The following is a 19095-nucleotide window of genomic DNA, read 5'->3' on the forward strand; positions in this document are numbered from 1 at the left end:
GGCATCTAGAATGGTGAATTCTTTCCAGAGATTTTCAATTTATTTTGCCCAGATCCATCAGAGGAATCACTATCTGTCGCAGCTATAGCCTTACCAAATGTATTTCTTATAGAATAAGACTTGAAAGTAAGTGTGATTCCTTGATCCATGGACTGTAGAATGGATGTCGTGTTAGCAGCCATGAAAACAACATTAATTTCATTTTAAATCTCCATTAGAGCTCTTAAGTGACCAGGTGCATTGTCAGTGAGCAGAAATATTTTGAAAGGAATCTTTGTTTCTGAGCAGTAAGTCTCAAGAGTGGGCTTAAAATATTCAGTTAAATCAAGTTGTAAACAGATGTGCTATCATCCAGGCTTTGTTGTTCCATTTATAGAGCACAGACAGAGTAGATTTAGCATAATACTTAAGGGCCCTAGGATTTCCCAGTGGTAAAGAACGTTGGCTTCAACTTAAAGTCACCAGCTGCATTGGCCCCTAAGAAGAAAGGCAGCCTCTGAAGTCTCTGAAGCTTTGAAGCCAGGCATTGACTTCTCCTCACTAGCTACAAGAGTCGTAGATGGAGTCTCCTTCCAATATAAGGCTGTTTTATCTACATTGACTATCTGTTTAGTTAGCCACCTTCGTGAATCATCTTAGCTATACCTTCTGGGTATCTTGCTGCAGCTGCTATAACAACACAACTTGCTGCTGCACCTTGTACTTTTATGTTGTGGAGACAGCTTCTTTCCTTAAAATTCACTGACCTGGAGTTCCCGTAGTGGCGCAGTGGTTAACGAATCTGACTAGGAACCATGAGGTTGCGGGTTCGGTCCCTGCCCTTGCTCAGTGGGTTGACGATCCGGCGTTGCCGTGGGCTGTGGTGTAGGTTGCAGACGTGGCTCGGATCCCGCGTTGCTGTGGCTCTGGCGTAGGCCGGTGGCTACAGCTCCGATTCAGCCCCTAGCCTGGGAACCTCCATATGCCGCGGGAGCGGCCCAAGAAATAGCAACAACAACAACAACCAAAAAGACAAAAGACAAAAAAAAAAAAAAAAAAAATTCGCTGACCAACCTCTGCTAGCTTGTACCTTTTCTTCTGCAGCTTCTTAACCTCTTTCAGCCTTCATAGAACTGAGGAGAGTTAGGGCCTTTCTCTGAATTAAGCTGTGATAAGGGAATGTTTTGGCTGTTTGGTCTTCTATCCTGATCACTCAGACTTCTCCTTATTAGCGATAAGATTGTTCCACTTTCTTGTTATTGCTGTGTTCACTGGAATAGCACATTTAACTTCCTTCAAGAACTTTTCCTTTGCATTTGCAACTTATCTAACTCTTTGGTGCAAGAGAACTAGCTTTCAACCTGTCTTGGCTTTCAATATGCCTTTCTCACTAAGCTTAATCATTTCTAGCTTTTGATTTAAAGGAAGAGGCTCTTCCTTTTCCTTGAACATTTAGAGGCCACTGTAGGGTTATTAATCAGTCTATTTTCAATACTGTTTTGTCTCAGGGAATAGGGAGAGGAGAAGGAGGGAGATGGTGCATTGGTCAGAACTTACACAATATTTCTTGATTAAGCTCACTGTCTTATGTGGGTGTGGTTTGTGTTATCCCAAAATAATTACAATAGTAACATCAAAGCTCACTGATCACAGATCACCATGACACACGCAATAGTAACAAAAAAGTTTGAAATATTGCAAGAATTACCAAAATGTGACACAGAGACACAACATGAGAAAATGCTTTTGGAAAAATGGTGCCAATAGATTTGCTCTACCCAGAGTGGCCACAAAACTTTAATTTGAAAAAAAAAGGAATATCTACAAAGAACATTAAAATGAAGGGCAGCAAAATTAGATTTGTCTGTATTTTATTTATGTATAATGATTCAGTATCTTGTCTCCATTATAGATGTGCCCAGTCTCAACTCATGCCCAGCACCTAGACTGGTGCCCTAAACACAGGTTATGATAATGCTTATTGATCATTTTGAATGATCTTATGAATAGGAGAAAACTTCTGACTTCTGTCCAATCCTTAGGAAGATGGATTTGAGGATATAAGATATAAAGAAATAGGAAAAAAAATAACCAAATGGATTGATAAGGTAGTCTGCTATTTTTTTTTTTTTTTGGTTTTTAGGGCTGTACCTGTGGCATATGGAAGTTCCCAGGGTAGGGGTCCAGTTGGAGCTGCAGCCACAGCAACGCAGAATCTGAGCCACATCTGCAACCTACAGCACATGTCAAGGCAATGTTGGATCCTTAACGTTCTGAGTGAGGCCAGGGATCAAACCCGCACCCTCATGGATACTAGTCAGATTTGTTTCTGCTGTGCCACAACGGGAACTCCAAATCTGGTATCTTCGAATGCAGAGTTTAGCACATGAACAAGTGACAGTATTGCTTGTGAGTTGCTGAAATAATTCTTCACACATTGCCCTCTGAATGGCAGCAAATTGTGATAGAACACTGCTAATTGTGTCAGGTGTGAGAGAGAAAAAGTCCTGGAGGATAGAGCCTGTGCTTTCTATAAGGTATAGAAGGCCTGTTGCCTTGGGACACTATTACTTTTGCATGGTGGATGTTTGATGGAAGTTATAACAATTTAACCTTCTGTAACATTCCTATAAAGAAACCGATTGAACACACACACACACACACACATACACACACAGATATTTATGTATAATTTTTCACTGAAAAGTCTTTAGTTACCCATAGAGGTGTTGTAATATTAGATATTAGAATGACCATAGAGATAATAAAGTAGGAGATGAAATGATCACAATAAATATTGAATACTTGCATTGTCTATGATAATAAATAAGGAGCTGTTTCTCCTTGAAACATGGTCAGTGATATAAAAGGTTAATATTGGTCAGTAGTGTTTAATACAGATTAGTGGTGTGTTGAGTTATGAGAAGAACAAAGGTCTGACTTTGCCATTTGTACAGTAGGCCCAATGATGGATATTCAGAATATCTTGTCTCTCATCATTCTGTAACACCACTATCATTTTTATCATAAAAGAATTATGTTACCCCATATATGAAAAATGCATTCTTGAACCACTGTGAATTAGTTTTTAATGTACTGTGACCTTGGATTGCCCTGGGATATTAATGCTAAATGATTACTTCTGAATGCTTTTTGAATAGCTGCATAGTGCAATTAAATGTGCAATACATCATGGATGACATAGCTAAACGCCTCTTCTGGTCAAGGAACCCAAAGAGGTCTTGGGAATGACGGTAATTCTGCACTGCCGAGGATGGGAGAGAAAAAAAAAAATCTCTTATTAGTAGTGAAATAAGTACAGATAGGAGTAGAGGATAACCTTTTCCTGGGGTTAGTCAATGGGAAATACATTTTTGATTAAGAACCATAAAGGAAGATGACTTTTGATTACTGCCAAAATAGTGTCCCATTATATCTGCCAAACACCCAAGGTGAATAATTGTCATTAGTCTTTCTGAGTGACAAGCTGCCAGTCTATGTGGGTATGTATATGTGCTTATGAGTGTACATGTGTGTGTGCATGTGTAAAAGTGTAGATAAAAGAATAAAGAATTCAATTCTTATTCTAGCCCTCTTTCAAGAATGCAATTATATTGAATTTGTCTCAATGTAGAACCTCATAAATTTTGCACTTAGTCAAATCTCTTTTCATCTAATTATTGGACCTGGGAAAATGGTGACAGATGAAAGGGTGGTATGGAAGAGCCAAGTTGCAGTAGAAGGCCTTTTACCTATAGGTCAGCAGCTTAAATCCAACCTTGTTAGCTGCTGGCAAGAGGTGATTACTGTCCTGCTGCTTTTGAGCTCGTGGCCAGAGCCTAGTTGTTAGCTGACTCTATAGTCTACAGAAAAGCCCAAACCCAGCGGCCCCCACAGTCAGAATTAGGCTTATCTGTCTAGCAGATGCTCTTTGTTTTTAGGTGACAGAGCTACGCAATGAAAACTCTACTTCAAAATGGCCCACTACTAATGTTGTTGGGTGAGTGTTTTGGGGATTTCAGTCTCTGAGCTAGCAACAAAGGGAATATAAAACTAATGCAGAACTTATTTAATCTCTCTTTAACTGGTGCTATTTTAAAAAGAAAGCATTAAAAAGGATTTTGGTTCTGTTTCATGAAAATGAGCTGCAATTGTGCAAGTCAATCCAACTTTAGAACTCAGCCCTAAGTGCATCAACCCCACTGGGTCCAGCCCTGCCATGGTCTTATGCAAGACCTACTGGAGGTGCTGAATCAATATTGAAGTGCTCCAGTGAGTGCCTCCCAGAGATCCCCTCCAGTGTTATAACCTCAGGAAGCCCAGAGATGGAAAATACATTTCCCCGGAGGTTAGCCTTCCCCATTTCCAACCTCTCACTCCCTGCCCCTGCAATTGGGACTTGCTCGCTGATAGGAAAATATGACTTTGTATTTTAGGTTGAATTTTTAAAGTTGAAGTATAGTTAATTTATAACATTGGGTTAATTTCCGTTATACAGCAAAGTGATTCAGTTATATAAATATATATTTATATATACATTCTTTTCCATTATGGTTTGTCACAGGATATGGAATATAACTCCCTTTACTTTTACAGTGAGACTTTGTTGTTTATTTATTCTATGTATAATAGTTTGAACCTGCTAATCCCAATTCCCCATTCCATCCTTCCCCATCCCCTTTCTCTCTTGGCAACCACAAGTCTGTTCTCCATGTATGACAGTGTATTTTAAATGCTAGTGTTTTGGAGTAATGTACTGATACTTATTTTCTAGAATGATAATGATATAAATTTAATGTAAATATTAATGCTCCCACCTCAACTTATTGAATTATTGGGTGAGCATTTTAGGACATTTCTATGAGTGTACGTGCACAGTTGCTACTCTAGAGTTCAGCATTCTGTTGCTGTTTATTCATAGAGATTTGCATTTTATAATTATTTATTTGTATATTTATAACTTGCTTCCCTAGTAGACTGCCACTTCCAGGAAGCCAGGACTTTGCTTTTGTTTTATTCATTTTTTTAAAGTAACTTGCACCTAGCACAGTACCTGCTACATAAAGGGTTCTCAATAAATTGTTGTGGGATGAATGAATGAATGAACACACTTGTTAGGGATGTATTTATAGGCTTCAGTGCATGTAGAAAGCAGTCTAGGAAGAGGAAAATAGTGGGAGAGTAATTTTATGACTAATCAAGTTATGAATTTAAATATGAAAGATACAATGTGGATGCAAAAAATTCAAAAATCTTCAGTGAGGCAAAGTGGAATCAGAAAAGCTTCAGTGCTTCTTTGCTGGGTTTGCAGCTCACTAGCCATGAGCTAATTCTCTTCTTAAATGTCTTTGAGAAGCTCTATTTCCTTCAAATTTCAGAGCAGGAAACAGGCCCTGTTTCAATTCAGACTCTCACAATTTCTGGCCTGGATTATGGCAAGAGCTTTCTAACTAATTTCTTTGATCCAAGAGCTACCAGCCTTCTCTTAGATCACTCCTTTCTGGAGCTGCCAAGGAAATCTTTCCAAAATGCAAATCTGATCATGCCTTGCCTCGGCTTAAAAGTTTTCAATTGCATCTGATTGCCTTTAGGATAAAATCCAAACTTCTGGTGTGGTTTACAGGTCTTTCTTGACCTTACCCTTCTCTGTTGTCCATTCTTATATCTCACACCTTCTGTCCAAATATGTGAGCTCTCCCAAGCCAAGCTGCCCCACTGTGCTACACTTTTGCCAGGGATAGTTCCTTGCTTCCCTTTGTCTGATTAACTCCTTTCCTTCCTTCAAAACTACGTTAGATTTTACCTCTTCCAGGAAGTATGTCCAGATACCACTTCACCCCTCTGCCCATTGTCCACTCCCTGCAGACATCTTTCTCTCATGTTCCATTACTCTGAGGCAGCCCAGAGTACACAAATTATTGTGACTGAGTGACTCTGGTCTGAGCTTTCACTAGCTTTTGAGCACCTTTTCTCTCATCTCTGATTCTCTGGTGCTCATAGAACCTCACATAGTAGATGCTTAATAGGTGTGCATTGAGGGAATCAGGGGCTCATTCACTACCTGGTGATATTTGAGTTGGCTATTGATAGACTTTGACGCTTGCAGGGATGGAGGGTCAAGGGTAAAGGAAAGAATGAGGGAAGCACAGTTGGTCTGCCGAAGTCAGCTGATTAGATGTCAGATCTTTGTTTTATTCAGTGCAGTATCAGATCTAAAGCCAAGCCAAGCAAAAAAACAAATAAAAAATCCCAAAAAGCCGCTGGAAAGAAAGGTGAACATTTGTTGGCTGGGCTGCTGATGATATGATTTAGGTGCAAATAATCGCTTCCTTCTTTGAAATCCTGTATTTCTCTTATGGACATAACTTTACATTGTGGTTATATATGCTCTTATCTTAGTTTGTTGTATTGGTCAGCTTATATTAGTTCTACTGTGTAACAAACAACTTCAACATCTTCCTGGTTTACAATGGTAAAGATTGAGAACTTGCTTGTGTTTCATTTCCATCATGAGTTGGTCATGGTTCTGCTCCATGTCAGGCTAATGAAGAACAAGCCACATTTCTCTCTAGGATATTGCTGGGTTTGTGGCAGAGGAAAAAGAGAAATCATGACAAAGTACACATCTGGCTTTTTAAAAAATTGAAATATAATTGACATATAACATTTATTAGTTGCAGGTGTACAACATAATGATTTAATATATGCATAATATGTGAAATGATCGCTACAATTAGTCTAATTAATAACCATCACCACATACAGAAAATGATACACATTTACAAATTTTTTTCTTTTGATGAGAACTTTTAAGATTTTCTCTCTTAACAACTTTCAAATACGCAATATAGTCTTATTACCTATAGTCACCATGCTATATATTACATCTCCAGGGCTTACTTATTTTATAATCAGAATTTTGTACCTTTTGACCACTTCCCTACCCCCCCCCCCCGACTCTGGTAACCATCAATTTGTTCATTATATCTATCAGTTTGTTTATTTGTTTTTGTTTGTTTTTACATTCCACATATGAGATCACATATGGCTTGAATACTTCTGCCTGGAGACACTGCCTCGGCCTACGTTCCCTTAGCCAAAACAAGTCCTAAGTGGAGATGTATTATACTCCTGTGGGGAGGGGGGATGGGTGTCAACTATTGTGAACAATAGTGTAGTTTATCACACTGTCCCACTGGATTGTAAACTCTTGGAGGGCAGGAGTTTTGGGGTTGTCTGATTTACAAGTCTGAAACTTTGCCAAAGCACACTACTTTTTTTTTTTAATAAAGAGCAGAAGGGGTATGCTTTGGAAATAACAAAGATTTATTTGGAATAGCATTCTTTTTTGTCGTCAATTATGTTTCAGTGTGTGTGATAATAATTATTTAAAAGCCCTCATTATTTTTTCCGATGAAATATTTAATGATTGATATCAATTGATTGAATATATTAATTGGTTGCTTGTAACAGAATTTTACATCACTTACAGAGGCATGTTTTATTTTCCCAACTACGCTTGACCGACTGCTTGATATCAGTTCTCCATCACTTCTTCCATAGCAAATCCCACAGCTTGTATTTGGGGCCATCTGTGATCTGGCACCAAGCAACATTTCTAGCTTTACCCCTGGCCACTTTTGTTGTCCCCCACATCCAGCTACAACGAGCTGCTCCCTTTCCTTCTGTGTATTCTGTGATTTCCCACCTTAGTGTCATTGCTCTGCCTGGAGTGACTCATCGTCCCATCAGCAGATGTTCAGTTCCTTCTTGGTTCTTGCAACCTATGTCAAGTACTGCTTCTTTCACAAAGTCTTCCCTGATCACTTAGGGGATGTAATCAACACCCACACTGCAAGGCCTTTACATTCTTCTTTCTTTTTTTTTTTTTTTTTCTCCTCGCTATTTCTTGGGCGGCTTCTGCGGCATATGGAGATTCCCAGGCTAGGGGTTTGGTCTAACCGGAACTGTAGCCACCGGCCTACACCAGAGCCACAGCAACGCGGGATCCGAGCCGCGTCTGCAACCTACACCACAGCTCACGGCAACGCCGGATCATTAACCCACTGAGCAAGGGCAGGGACCGAACCCGCAACCTCATGGTTCCTAGTCGGATTCGTTAACCACTGCGCCATGACGGGAACTCCTACATTCTTCTTTTGGCAATTAATTTGCTCTATCTTTTCAATGAGGTTAGGACCATATCCTTTGTATAATTTGAACACAATTTGAAGGTTTGCCATGGAACATCTGAAAACTTGGGTGAATTTCTTATCCTCCAAGTCTTAAATACTTCATTTGCAGATGGGAGTGGTAATAATAACACAACATATTGGATAAGTTATGTGAAGTGATTTATCACCATCCCCAACATATAGGAAGTGCTCAGTTAAATGAAAGTCATTACCAGATGTAGTTATTTATTTACTGGATAGAATTTCTCTGCTTCACTTTCCTATCTCCCTCAGTGACATTGCACAGAGAGTAGGTGAAATGTAGATATTTTTTGAGTGAATGAATGAATAAACGAAATGATTCTAGAAAAATGACCATGGGCTCACCTCTTGGGGAAAACATTGATACTAGACTGAATCTTGCTTCTCTTCCCTTTAGCTGAGTTTACTTAGATTTTTAATAACCTAGTTTCTACTGCTGGCTGTTACATATACAGTGGTAGGGTGGGAAGAGAGATGAAAACAGTTACAAAAACACTTAGAAGGTGTCCCGTGGTAGAGGATCAAAGAAAGCGGGATGAAATATCCTCCTAATATATTTGAAATAGGAAATTATTGTCCAGTGAACCTAGATAAAACTGTTTTTGGAATTCCCATTGTGTCTCAATGGAAACGAATCCAGCTAGTATCTATGAGGATGCAACTTTGATCCCTGGCCCTGCTCAGTGGGTTAAGGATCTGGTGTTGCTGTGAGCTGTGGTGTAGGTTGCAGATGTGGCCCGGATCCATTTTGACCCTAGCCTGGGAACTTCCATATGCTGCAGCTATGGCCCTAACCCCCCCCAAAATAAACAAAACAAACAAACAAAAATGTTTTGTATATCACCCCCATTAGTTATTAAAAGTGTCGTATTTTTTCTTTCTCTCATTATGGTAGACTGAATAAATAATTGCATCAAAAACAGAGTCAAAATTTTTCATTGTAAATCCTTGGTATAATACAAACATTTACTGAATGTTAAGTGGCAACTCCAGAGTAATCATTTACCAGGTCAAGAGAATGCTGTTGGGAAAAATCACAGGCTATATATTTTGGAAATCTTGTAATACATTAATGTTTTCAAATACATGCAATTTCTCTCTTATAAGCTATAAATAACATTATAGCTCATTTTAGAGCAGGGCATTCATTTAACTCTTTAAAAAGTGACTCTTTTAATCAAGCTAAATGTCACTTCTTTCTTAAATTGTAATGTTGTCAAATTTTAGGATCCTTGTCCCCTAACAAAGACAACTATAGGAATGGCCTAAGTGTCAGCAGAGGAGGAATCCAGGTGCTGGTTAAGCTGGATGCCTCGGCTCAAAGCCAGAGTGGGGTTCAGCCCCTGGGTCCATATGAAGATAACTTGATCTTGGGACACATTTTTTAGTAAATCAAGTTCTTTTGCCATATTATAATTTGCGTTGCCAATGTAACAAATTACCGTAGACTCAGTGGCTTAAAATGGCACAAATTTATTCTCCCCTGGTTCCGGAAATCAGAAGCCTGAAATGACTCTTAGGTGATAAAATCAAGGTGTCAAACGTCAATCCAACTCCAGGATCCAGGGGAGAATCTGTTCCTTGCCTCTTCTACTTCCAGAGACTGCTAAGATTCCTTGGCTTGTGACGACATCTCTCTAACATCTGCTTTTGTGGTCACATAACTTCTCTTTTACTGGAGTCAAAATTCCCTCTACCTCCCGTTTACAAAGACGTTTGTGATTATCTTTAGGGCCCACCTGGATAATACTGCTATCTCCCTACCTCAAAACCCTTACATTTAATCGCATCTGCCAAGTTCCTTCCTTTGCCACATTGCTAACATTCATAGGTTTTTGCAATTAGAACATGGACGTCTTTGAGTTACCATTCAGTTGACCACATGTCGCCTTTCGAAAGGTTCTAAGGAGTTACTGTTGTAGCTCAGTAGGTTAAGAAACCAACATAGTCTCTATCCCTGGAGTTCAATCCCTGGCCTCTCTCAGTGGGTTAAGGAACTGGCATATGTGGCTCAGACCTGGGCTGTGGTATAGGCCAGCAGCTGCAGTTCCCCTACCCTGGGAACTTTCATATGCTGCAGGTATGGTCCTAAAAAAAGCTTTTTTTTTTGTATTCAGATTATCATATTGACTTAAAAAATGGAGAATAAAGTATTGGCTTTTCCCAAAGGGAGAAACAAGGCATTTCAAAAGGCTATAGATTGGGGAATTTAGGGGTAGGTTGAGAATATTCTGATTTTACCTCTGAAGTGTGCCTTATATAATTTGGTTACCAAGGCACAGTTTGTCCTGGTCATTCTGTGAGTTTGGGTTTGTTTTCTGTATCCAGATCCATGGGGCACAAATCCATTGATGGGATGTTGAGGTATGAGAACCATCACAAGACTCGTTTCATTTTGCACAAAACAGATCTGTTGGCACTGAGTGGTCTAACCTACAGTCCCTCCCCCCTCCCACCTGTTATCACCGTGTGATCCCAGGGGGCTAGGATCACATGGCAAACCTAGTAAGTTACTAGGAAAAAAAGGAATTGATTCTCAATCTGCTGGAAATTAGAAATGGAAAAATTCATATCCACCTTTTTCAATTATTGTGTCTTTCCTTATAAGTCTGGGTAGAGAATAGTTTAAACCTTAATTCTGATGGTTCTTAATTTAATGTGTTTCATTAAAACCTCTGAGAGTCATTTAATTTTATGGAGTTCAATGCTAATATTCAAATGCGTTTCTTCTGAAAAAGATTTTTACCTTGTGTTATAGAGATTGAGCTTCCATTTTTAACACATATGTTCTTAGTGCTTACGTTAATTTCACTACTTATCTTTAAAATTGGCATATCATTGTTATTGTTATTATTATTATTATTATTATTATTGTGTATTGACCAAACTGAATGCCTCATTCTCGAGGGACTGCTGTCAGAGTTATATAATACGAGAACAATGGGTGAATGTTGTTCATTTTAAATGTGAAATTATAAATCAATTACAGTGGTGGCTAAAACCCCTTCATGACATGCCACAATTTACTTCCAATGACATTTAAACCTATCTCACATGCTGAACAATCTGTAATAAATTATGATTTTTTTTTTTTGCTTCTGAAATGAAGCTATAATTATGACAGTTGAATTCTTGTTCTGGGAAATAAGGTGGCATTTAATTCCTTGAGAACAAATGACACTCACAAAAGAACAGTTAATTATTCTCAGCTGCAAAGGAAGGGAGGAGGGGAGAGAAAAATTATGAAAAAGAACATGGTAGCACTTTATGTGAAGTGTCTATTAACTAATCCTTAACTAAGGCTGAACTACAATTGAACTTCCTGGGCTGCCCTTGAGCCCAGGTAACGCTTTTTAAAAAATTTCAGTTCTCAATAAAACCCAAACGGGAGGAATTTATCCACCTGAAACTTCCTCTGTTCCTTGCATATGATAATACAAATGTTCTCACAATCAGCCTTGGTTCAAGAAAGCAGACCTACGTTCCAATCCAATTCCATTGGGGGGCGGGGGAGTGTAGGATAGTATTAATTTTCAATTATAGCCAACCTCATTCAGGTCTTTACCGGCTGTAGTCATTTAATCCATAATGCAAATAAAAGGAAAGGATAGCACTGTGCCCCCAGAATTTGTGTGTTGTTGTTTGTTTCTAGTTTAAACAGCAACTGTGCTTCCATTGGCTTTCCTCCACTGGCCCTTTCCTGTTCATTCTGGCAAGAAGCCCTAGTGCAATTGAATATGCCAGCAAACACGAGGCCACTCTTCCTTGCTAGTCCTGACACCATCAGCTGTGATGTTAGCAGCCTGCTATTAGAGACGCCTCTTTCTTTGACTTCCCTTTCTTCCTTGGGAGGAATAGATACTCTAGTGGAGGGCCCTGCTGAGTGGAATTCCCCGTTTTGACTGCAATTAGGGATTGTGACTTGATTGATTTGGGGGCTCTCTGAAATGTAGCAGGATCAACACAGTTGCACACAAAACAAGGCATAATCCACTGGGTTAAATTAACGTTAAATCAGAGATGATTGGATTAATTGCTATTACATTTTATCTTCTGTGCACATGTGCTGTTGGCAGGCTTTCAGAGCCTTTTTAAAATTAGCTTAGAACTGGATGGAAATGGTACAGGTGCAAATGATTTGTGCACTGGGTCTTTCAAGTACACAGTGGGCTCATAAGAAGGTGCATTTTTTTCCAAATCATATTTTGGATGTGATTTACGAAAAACTGCACCGAGAATAAACTTGGCATCACCATAAAGAAGCTATAGATGTGTTAAGTGGCAAAAGGACCCTGTTGGCTAGACTATAACTTGGAAAATGGATCCCCTTAATACTGTGGCCTTGGCACTAGCCCTCTGTTCAGTTTGCTTGCCCTCACGGGAGTCTGTGGGGTCCTGGTCACAGATGACACAGAGCACCTAGTCTGGAATCTGATTTCTTCAAAAGCTGTATCTCTTCAACAAATTTCAAAGGTGAAAAATTCCATGATGGTTGTTAACATGATGAATCTGTATAACAGAGATCGTGTGGGATGTGAGATTGAAACCTCAGTGGAATGATCAGATCCGGGGCACAAAGCAAAGGCAATCAAAGGCTGGTATCATTTACATACCCATTTGCCCATCAGCCAGTGGCTCAGGCTTAGTGCCGGCCTGAGGGTATGAAAATCTGCAGGAAGGAAAGTTTCTGTGTTTAGGAAACAGGGTGATTGAAACTCCTTTTTGAGATCATTCGTGTGCATATAGCACTGTAAGCAGGTACTGTGGAGGAGACAAAGACCTCATTCTAAGGCTTATCATATTTTGGATGAATGCAAATAAATAGCTGAGAGTGTGGTCTCTTCTTTCCTTTGGCCGGTTATACTCTGCTGACAATGCCAGGCTTGTGAGAGCAAGAAGTGAACATCACAGGCATTTCCCACCCCTGGAAGTCACCTTTCTGTAGGCCCTTTGCCTCTCATGTGTCTGCTTTTGTTTGGTTTCCTGACCTGAGCATTTTAGCTTCTTCTCTGGCCTTGCCTGGCTCACCCTGGCCCATCCCTGCTCCTGGACCTGATCAGATCGGGAACCTCTGTATGTGCTCTGGCTTCTTAGACCAGTTTCTGCCTGGCTCCTGTCTTTCAGCCTCCCTCATTACCCCTCTTGGACAATTTTTCCCAGCCTCCACTCTAGGCCATGTTTGTTCTCCAAAGAAAAGACACTTTGATCTATGCAAATATCCAAATGCATCAGCAATTGGGACCTGGGCTCTCAAAATTATCTCAGCTAATTACAAAACATGTTTCACCTCTTCATACATTATTTTGAAAGGTCAACATATTTGTGATTAAGTTCACACAATGCCAACAGGTACAATGAAAAGAAAGTTTCCATACCATCCATGACCTCTGGTTTTCTGATTTCCCACTTCAGAGACAACTATTGCTACTGAGTTTTATTTTTCACCTGTTCTGCCAGAAACATTATATGCATATACAAAACATATATATATATATGTGTGTGTGTGTATATATATCCTCTACCTCAGTTTTACATACAAATGAAATGATAGGATATTCTGCACACTCTATGTCTCCTGCTTATTGTTTGCTTAGACGTATGTTGAAGATTGTCCTAGATCAGTGTCATTCTTTTTAAAGTGTCCACTGTCTTCCTGGATGTGTTATACTTTATTGAACCTGCCATCTACTGATGGATAGTTAAGCTTTTTTCAGTTTTCTGGTTTCATAATATTTAGCCTAATTTTTTTTCTTTCTTTTTAGGGCTGCATCTGTGGTATATGGAAGTTCCCAGGCTAAGGGTCAAATCAGAGATGCAGCTGCTGGCTTATGCTATAGCTTGCAGCAATGCTGGATCCTTAACCCACTGAGTGAGGCCAGGGATCAAACCTGCATCCTCATGGATGTTAGTCAGGTTCTTAATCCACTGAGCCACAATAGGAATTCCTGAACCTAATTTTTAATATACTCATGATTTATATCTAAAAATAACATTCCTAGAAATAAAATTTTAAGCATATTATTAAAAAATTTCAACTGCATTTTATGTGATGTTTTAACACTTAAGAAAGGGGTACAGGGAGTTAACAAACCTGACTAGGATCCATGAGGATGTGGGTTCGATCCCTGGCCTCACTTAGTGGGTTAAGAATCTGGCATTGCCATAAGCTGTGGTGTAGGCTGGCAGCTAAAGCGCTGATTCAACCTCTAGCCTGGGAACTCCCACATGCTGCAGGTGTGACCTTAAAAGGGGCAGGGGCACAAAAAAATGTATGTGCAGCTTAGTGAGCCATTGCCAGTGAAATGCATGTGTGACTGCTGTTGGGGTCAAGACATACTCTTTCCACCACCTCAGAAATCCCTTCCCAATCCCTTCCATTTCTCACTTGTTTCCTTAATCTTAATACTATAACTTAGTTTTTCTTGCTTTTGAGCTCCATATAGCTGATTTATATAGTACTATAGACAAGGTTTGTGTCCTCCCCAAATTCAGGTGTTGAAACCCAATCCCAAACTGATGTGTAGGTCATGAGGGTGAAGCCATTGTGAATAGGATTAGTGCTCTTATAAAACAGACCACACAGATCTTCCTCCTCTGCAGCAGCATTTGCAGACTCAGTGGGAAGACAGCCATATGGACTGGGAAGAAGGCCCTTAAGACTCTGAATTTGCCAGCAACTTAATTTGGACTCTCTGGACTCCAGAACAGCGAGCAGTGTTTTCTCTTTAAGCCTCTGGTTTCTGTTATAGCATCCTGCAGGCTAAGGCACAAAGTGTGCAGTTTATTTTGTCAGGCATCTTTGCTCATTGTATTTGTGAGGGTCGTCCATGTTGTTTCATATGACTATAGATAGGTCATTTTTATTGATGTGGGTTATTCCACTGAAAGAATACACCACAAATTACTTATCCATTCTGCTATTAGTGAATTTTGGTTCTTTTCAAATTTGGCTAACTTAAATAGTGTTACTTGCACACACTACTACTGGGTATATGCTCGGGGAGTGTGATTGTTGGTTGATGAGTTCTACCTAAGTTCACCTTTAGCATATAATGAGAAACTCTTTTCCAAGTTTATATTCATACCAGCGTGTGTAAGAATTCCCCTAGCTCTACATTCTTGCAAATAGTTAATAACACCATTATTTCTTTTTAAGACATTCTGGCAATTGCATAGAGGCATATCACTGGGGTTTTAATTCATATTTTCCTGATTACTAAAGAAGTTGAGTATGTTTCCTTACATAGGTATTCTCTTTGTGAAGTACCTATTATAGTTTCTTGCCCATTTTTCTTTTGGACTGTAAGAGCTCTCAAAGTATTTCATATATTCTTGTTACCAGACTTTTGTTGACTTTATGACTATAAAACAAACATTTTCTTCCAATCCATGGTTTGCCTTTTCACTTTCTTAATATTATCTTTTGATGACAAGATATCCTAGTTTTTCTTGTAGTCCAATTTAAAGGCTTTCCCTTTATGGTGATTTTTTTTTATTCTACATGTGTGTTGCCTAAAAAATATTTTCTCAGTTCAATGTAAAGGAGATATTCTCTTATATCTTAAAGTGTTATTGTTTGCCTTTATCTTCTAGGAATTGATATTTTACTTGTCAGGAGGAAGGAGTCAAGTTTCCCTTTTCCCACGGGGATATCCAGCTGACTCAGCATCATTTACTGAAAAGCATCCTTTTACTCTGATTGCATTCTTATGTTGTCATAAATCAAGTGACTGTATATTTTTAGACTATTTCTGGACTTTTTTTTAGTCCATTGTTCTCTTTGTCAAACCATCACCAAAACACATTTCTTAATTATCGTAGCTTTATAATAAGTCTCTTATCTAGTGGGGCAAATACTCTCAGCTTGTTCTTCTTCAAGAGAACTTGCATATTCTTAGCCGCTTACATTTCCACATCATTTTAGAAATGGCTTGTCAGTTTCCTCAGAAGTAAAAGTTGAGGTTTTAAATATAATTTGTAACTTTATAGAAAATCTGAGGGATAACCAATATTTTTGTAATACTGAGTCTTGCTACCTCTACATATTACTGGACTCTTTGTTCATGAGTGAGATTGGCCCATATATTTCCTTTCTTATAATGGTTTCATCAGGTTTTCTCATCAAGACTATGCTAGTCTCATAAACTACTTATATATTCTCTAAGGGGTTTATGTAGATTTGTGGTTATACACTTCACCAATAAAACTTGGATCTGGAGGTAGGAAGATTTTTATTTACTGACTTAACTAATTTAATAATTATAAAACTATTCTGTTTTTTTCTATTTCATAGATTTTTTTTAGGATTTGCACATTTTACAAAGGTATATAATATATATAATATATACATATATAATATATATATACATGTATACATATATATAAATTATTTTTAAAGAAATTTTAATTTCACAATTAAATTCAGAGGAAGGTACAGAGATTTTTTTATATACCCCTTGCCTTCACACATGCATAGCCTTTCCAGTTATCAATATGACTCACCAGAATTGCGTGACACATTATAATCATCCAAGTCCAGAGTTTACCTTAGGTTTCACTTATGGTAGACTTTATATGGGTTTGGGCAAATGTATGATGACATATATCCATTGTTGTAATGTTATAGAGAGTATTTTCACTGCCCTAAAAAATACTTTGCGTTCTGCCTCTTCATTCCTTCTCCTACTCCCAACCCCTGGCAACCATTGGTCTTTTTACTGTCTATATAGTTTCACTTTTTCCAGAATGTCATATAGTTGGAATCACATGGTATGTAGTCTTTTCAGATTTGCCTCTTTCATTTAGTAATATTCATCTAAGTTTTCCCCACTTCTTTTCATGGCTTGACAGAGCATTTCTTTTCAGCATTGAATATTATTCCATTGTCTGTATGTACAACCATTTATCCATTCACCTACTGAAGGGCATCTTGTTTGCTTCCAAGTTTTGACAATTACTACTATAAACTTAATAAAGCTGCTATAAACATCCATGTTTAGGTTTTCATGTGGACATAAGTTTTTCACTCCTTTGGGTTAATACCAAGTAGATAATTGCTGGATTCAGTGGTAAGAGTATGTTTACTCATGTAAGAAACTGCCAAATTGTCTTCCAAAATGGCTGTACCATTTTGCATTCCCACAAGCAACAAATGGGTGTTCCTGTTGCTCCAAGTTCTTGCCAGCATTTGGTGTTTTCACTGTTCCAGATTTGGACCATTCTTAAAGACTTGTGGTAGTATCTCATTTTTGTTTTAATTTTAATTTTCCTGATGACATATGATATGGAACATCTTTTCATATATTTATTTACCATCAATGCATCTTCTTTGGTGAGGTGTCTGCTAAGGTCTTTGGCTCATTTTTTAACATGGTTGCTTGTTTTCTTATTGAGTTTGAAGAACTCTTTGTATATTTTTGTTAACGGTGCTTAATCATTTCTCTCTCTCTCTCTTTTTTTCTTTTTTCTTTTTTTTTTTTTTTTGCAAATATTTTCTCTCATTCTTTGGCTTGTCTTCCAATTCTCTTGTCTTTTTTTTTGGTGGGGGGCACCCCACAGCATATGAAAGTTCCTAGGCTAGAGGTTGAATCAGAGCTGGCCTATGCCACAGCCACAGTAATGAGGGCTCCAACCAACCTACACCATAGCTCATGGCAATGCCAGATCCTTAACCCACTGACCGAGGCCAGGGATGGAACTTGCATCCTCATGGATACTAGTCAGATTCATTTCTACTGAACAACCATGGGAACTCCTCAAATTCTCTTGAATTGTATTTTGCAGAGAAGAAATTTCTAATTTTAATGAGGTCTAGCATATCTATTATTTCTTTCATGGATTATGTATTAGTGTTATACCAAAAAAGGCATCAGTGTATCCAAGGTTACTTAGGTTTTCTCCTATGTTATTTTCTAGGGGTTTCATATTTTGCATTTTACATTGTGGTCTCTGATACATTTTGAGTTAAGTTTTGGGAAGACATTAAAGTCTGTGTGCAGATTCTTTTTTTGCATGTGTATGTCCAGTTGTCCCAGAACCATTTCTTATTTATTTATTTATTTATTTTGGGGGGGCATACCTGAGGCATATGGAAGTTCCCAGGCTAGGGGTTGAACATAGCCTATGCCACAGCCGTAGCAATGCCAGATTAGAGCTGTGTCTGTGACCTACACCACAGCTCACAGCAATGCTGGATCCCCATCCCACTGACGAGGCCAGGGATTGAATCTACATCTTCATGGATACTAGGTGGATTCGTTTCCATTGAGCCACAAAAGGAACTACGCCCAGAACCATTTCTTGAACAGACTATCTTTGGTCCATGGCATTGTCTTTGTTCATTTGTCAAATATCAGTCGACTATACTTTGGGGGTCTATTTTGGGTCTCTCTATTCTGTTCCATTGATCTATTTATGTATTCTTTTGTCAATACCTCACTGTCTTGATTACTATAGCTTTATAATGTCTTAAAGTTGGGCAGCATCAGTCTTCTAACTTTATTCTTTAATACTGTGTTGGGTTATCCTGTCTTTCGGCTCTCCCATAAACTTTAGAATCAGTGTGTTAATAACTGTAAAAAACTTCCTGAGATTTTGAATGATATTGAATTGAATCTGTAGATCAAGCCATGAAGAACTGACATATTGACACTATTGAGTCCTCCTATCAATGAACGTAAATAGCTCTCCATTTACTTTAATTCTTTGATATTGTTTATTAGACTTTTGTAGAGGTGTCTGTTAAGGGCTTTGGCCCATTTTTTAACATGGTTACTTGTTTTCTTATTGAGTTTTAAGAACTCTTCATGTATTTTGGTTCATAGTCCTTTATCAGTTCTATTATGAGAAAATATATATATGAGGAAATACACATATTACATATTTTGTTAGATTTATACCT

General features: G+C 38.5%; 1 protein-coding gene across 5 annotated transcripts in view; it reads left to right on the plus strand.

The window, feature by feature from the left end:
- The window catches only part of LOC106510026 (uncharacterized), a 354100-nt gene that overhangs the window by 277697 nt on the left and 57308 nt on the right, over positions 1–19095 (plus strand). The window lies entirely within an intron of this gene.

This window comes from Sus scrofa, chromosome 4, assembly GCF_054392235.1.
Source record: "Sus scrofa isolate SSC_HxYL_T2T_F1_AM1 chromosome 4, Sscrofa_HxYL_maternal_Yorkshire_Landrace_v2.0, whole genome shotgun sequence".
In the NCBI taxonomy this organism is placed as follows: domain Eukaryota; kingdom Metazoa; phylum Chordata; class Mammalia; order Artiodactyla; family Suidae; genus Sus; species Sus scrofa.